The sequence below is a fragment of the Lygodium microphyllum genome, chromosome 26 (genome assembly GCF_053477565.2).
Source record: "Lygodium microphyllum isolate KBCC chromosome 26, Lygodium_microphyllum_v1.1.10, whole genome shotgun sequence".
Classification (NCBI taxonomy): Eukaryota; Viridiplantae; Streptophyta; class Polypodiopsida; order Schizaeales; family Lygodiaceae; genus Lygodium; species Lygodium microphyllum.
The window spans coordinates 126908761-126913579 of NC_141160.1; the positions used below are offsets into that span (position 1 = coordinate 126908761).

The 4819-nt window shown below is 43.7% G+C and overlaps 1 pseudogene; it reads right to left on the bottom strand.

Moving 5' to 3' along the window:
• Positions 1-1443: 1443 nt before the first annotated feature.
• LOC148013778 (tryptophan synthase beta chain 2, chloroplastic pseudogene) lies at positions 1444-2107 on the bottom strand (annotated as a pseudogene).
• Positions 2108-4819: the final 2712 nt, after the last annotated feature.

A 4819-nucleotide genomic window follows, 5' to 3' on the forward strand; every position in this document is an offset into this window, starting at 1 on the left:
AGTTCTAGCATTCAACTCTGAGTCATATGTTTTTAATAGCCATACAATAATTCCAGAACTCAATCAATAAATTTTGATTAGGCTTCAGCATGTCATACATGTAGATAAGTGATATTTGTGTAAGGAACGGCTTTCCAAGGGAGCTTACAACACTTGTATTTGTCTGAAGTATATTCAACACTAGAGGAAAAGGCAAGCTAAAGTACCCTGTTCTGTAATTTTTCCTTTCAGACAGAATTCAGTTTATGTTCCAGGATAATAAGAAGGGGAAAGAGATTGGATACAAAGCTTAGCTGTTATTAAGAAAACTTCCCACGAGGTTATTATTTCACAAGTCTAGTTTGAGGAGGTTTGGGAGATTCTCAAAAGATGAGGAGATGATTCCCTGCAAGTTATTGACATGTAGATCCCATGATCTGAAATTCACTCTGCAGATGATGATATTTGCTCCTAATGAAGGCAAATTTTTGCTGATGTTGCAGAGCCTGATGAGTGCCAACAAAACCCCCTCAAGGCAATCGCAACCAGTCCAAAAGGTAGAAAGAAAGAAGACCATGGGTGCAATGGCATCTCCCTGTAACGAGCCACCTGTTAACAACAGCAACACATGAAAACTAATCTGCTATGGCAATCACTCTACCCTGCTCCATAACTCGTGAAGCAACCATGGCAGATGATCACGATTTGGAAAATCCTAAAACTTTGCGAACAGGCGAAGGAGGGGCTGCATGCGCTGTTGACGCGTAGCCAGAGTCTACAATTGCATCACGTTGCATCACCACGAGCATACTTTCTTCCCCGTGGTTAGCGGGGAAGGAAGTGAAGCCATGACAGACCGCCATGTCAAACCATGGTGACTTCTTGCCTTGAAAGTCCCTCGTGTGTGAGGGTTATGAACAGAGTACAATGTCGTTGTCGAGAGACAGAGAGCGGGGTGTGCCTGTAAATAGGAAGCTTCGGTTCAGCCTTAGCATTGAGAATTGTCTATCTCCCGTCTCTCAGAATTCTCCATCTCTTTTCACGCCAGTTTTTGTTTTTCTTTTTTACTCTCTTCTCTTCGTTCCTTCCTTCCAATTGACGACTTCTTCTTCCGTTTTTCCCTAGAGCAGGTGACGATTCCTCCTTTCTTCCTTGAAGATAAGCATTATGAATTGAGGTACTGAAACCTCGTTGGGCCAACGAAAGCAGAATTGCTAACGAACAAGGAAGCAGAAAACAAATGTCTGTGTGTGTGTATCACGTTTTCCTATCTGTCACGCACTCTCGTCACAAATTAGCTTTTCTTCCCCAGTGGAGCAGCAGAGTCCAGGATTTCCCAAAATTTTCTCATTGATGAAGCCTCATCAACAGTCGTCAGACTTTTCCTCTCCCAGATTAGCCTCGCCTTCCTTCCTTTTCGTCCCACACGCTTGCTTTTCCCTCCCTCCTTAGCTTTTGAATCCGCTAATTAGCGACTCTCCTTCCATGTTTTTTTTTCCCTTCCGTTCCTCCCCACTTATCTAGAGCATGTCGTCGAGTCTCTTTGCCAATAATTGCGTGAAAATCTCTCACTAGCATTGGATAAGGGTGAGGTCTAGCTATGGACCCTAAAATATAGTGTGTGGTCTCTACATTTATAACCCAGTCTCTTATTGCTTTTGATGTCTCATCTTTCAACGTACCTATACCAGACTGGACAGCACGTACCTCAGCTCCAAGGAGTCTCATTCTGAATACATTAAGAGCCTGTCGTTCCATATCTTTGGCGCCCATGTAAACAACACATTGTAACCCAAAGCGAGCACACACTGTAGCAGTGGCAACTCCATGCTGCCCTGCACCAGTTTCTGTTATGATACGGTTTTTACCAATCTGCTTAGCCAGCAAAGTTTGCCCAATGGCATTGTTGATCTTGTGAGCACCTGTATGATTCAAATCCTCTCTTTTGAGATAAATAAGAGGCCCCCCCGTCTTGACCTTGCTTATAATGTTCTATCAATCTCTCTGCAAAATAAATTGGTGATTCTCACCCAACGTAATCCTTTAGGATTCCTGCAAGCTCTTCCTGGAAGGCAGAATCTGCCGAGAGATAAGTGAATGCGGCCTCCAGCTGTGCTCCATGCTCCATGCTTCTCATAGCACGTTTCAATGCTTGGCCTCCTTCTTCCCAACTCCTGGATGTGGAGGTTTGGTATCATTAGGTATTTTTGATGTAGCTGGAGAAGGAGAAGACAAAGTCCTGAACGAATATGTGTAACATGTTTACCAGCATCAGTTGTGCTTTCCACTTGACCTTGCTCAACATAGGCTGAAAGCATCTCATCATGTTCACCACTATGCCTCCAACTCCTCCCCACTATACTCATACGCAGAAAATAAATGTAAACACAACAACTAAGTATGTACAAAGTATCAAAGCACACACACAATTTTTGGGTGGTTTTCACACCTCGAATGCGCAGCAATACAACATCCACCCCCTCTAATCCTGCGCATCCTCCGGATGGACCAACTACCCATGATCGTTATCATCAAGATCCACAAACAGATCAATCTCATCATTATGCATTTCCGGTAGATCAACAAGATTATTTGTCATATCATCTGTCTCTTCCATTGAAGTTTCTTCTCGTTGCTCTTCTCTTGAAAATTCTTTCAATGCATAATCTTCATCATCTCTTTTCTTGAAAATCTTGATCTTTTTTCCTGCAATAGGCACTCTAAGCACTATCCCATCCAATTCTGTCAGCTCATATGTTGCATTATCAAAGACATGTCTGACTATGTGTAATATTTCCGGCCATGCAAAGTTTCAGGGAAATAATAAGGTTACAGTGAAGTTTCGAACGGGATAATCTAAACTAACACACCTCCACTGAGTCCATACAAGTCACGGTTTTTCGAAACCGTATATTTCCCATAAGAACCTCCTCTTGGGAGGAGGACAAGGGATAATAATGGGAATTTAGGTAAATTTCTTTTTCTTTTTTTTCCCTCAGCCGAAGCGTGGCTGAGGGAAGATAATGATGCCTAACTAAGATGGATGAGTCGTGGGCTGCATGGGAGGGGGGGGAACCCATGCAAGGGGCCACGTGGGGGAGCCCTTCTCTCCCCCCCCCCCATGCCTATATAAACAACCGCTTACCTGTAGAGGGGGGGGATACTACTCGCCGTGCTGAGGAGGAGGAGGCTCTGAGAACTCATCGCCGTGTAGAGGAGGAGAGGAGAATTGCGAAGTGGAGCCTGGGGTCGCCGCCTGCTCAGGTCGGCAGTCATCGAGCTGCATCCGAGGAGGGATAGGCCGACGCGTTGATGAACGCTGCCGTGCTACACTAGTTTCCGCCAGGCTGCCGCCACGATCACAGGGGTCTTCTTCACAATTTCTTTTTCCCCCTGCCGTCGTAAAATTTCCCCCCCCAATCATTACTTCTCCCACCCACGTTTTCTGTAAAGGATAGAAGCTTCCTAGAAGCTTCTAAAGGGAAGGCCCTAAGCCCTGTGCACGCGGTCTTTACCCAGTGAGCTTAAAATCCCACACCTTGTGACGGGTATTCCGGCATAAGGGAGAAGCGGATAGACGTGGAGGTTGTTTTGCCAAGGATAGGAGGAATCCGCGGAGTTAGAGTCATCAACGATGGCACCCAAGAAGACACAAGGCGCACCTGCGGGAGGTTCTTCCCCAGACTTACACGTGGATATCACCGGGGATCCACAAATCCAGGTTCCGTAAATATATTCCCACATGAAGAGATGTTTTAAATACGCTTAACTCCATAGGGAAATTCATACTACGTTATCATTAATTCATGGGTAGTGATAATAGTACATTTGATAAATTATAGATAAAGGATCCGTGCATATCATGCATCTACAAAGTTATGAATGAAAAGCACTTATTCTCCTTGTGAACTTAGTTGCAAACGGTCTCGTCATGCATCTTCCAAGTGGAAGCCACATATGGCCTAGGATTATTGTTAAAGTGCATTGGTCATGTAGGAAAGGAGTATTTCTTTTTGCATTTAGTCAATAACTCCCTTCGTTATGATTCGCGTGAGGGATTTATTAACTTCTGTTTCACGGCATGATAAAGAACCCCGATCTTATAAATGGCATGAAGGATGATGCTTGCAAATAAATTAAATCGACTCTTGCCTTAGTATTGCATGAACTTCACTTACGATGTTGTTGTATCTAAGGGTCGCACTTTTACTTTCGCAAACTTCATTTCATCATGTAACATTTAGGAATGATTGCATGGCTTATAAAAGCATGAAATGCAAATACTTAGACACAAGGTTGTAGGTGTTATCCCTTGACCTAAATCCTAGTAAGCCCTATGTAGATTACTCTTCAAATTATCTTGCCTTTTGACTTTAACTAAAAGGAAGGGATAGGACTACTGCGGATCTTATGGCATGTGAAAGTAATGTATTACAGGTTTACATGTATTGTAGCATTTTGCAACTATTTTCCTACTTTAGATAAAGTATATCATCTCTAGGAAAGAATTGTCCTTGTCAAAGACAAGTAGGTCAATTTATCCAAGTCATTTGTAGTATCACGACTGCTAGGGTTTCGTATAGGCATAGCTAGCCGATTCAATAAAAACCTCAAGTACTAGCTAGGGCTTGGCACGTTAGAGATGTGGCCAAGTAACGTAATTGGACACCAAGTCGAAGTCCTCAAACCCAAAGGTCCTACCCACCTTCCCGGAGAAATTGAGCCAATGGGACACGCACGCAAATAATGATCTAGGGTTTCTACCCTAAGGATCATTCGACCTAGTGCTAGAACTTGGTTTGAGTTGGAATCCCTGGGACCGAACGTTGTCGGTCTAGTG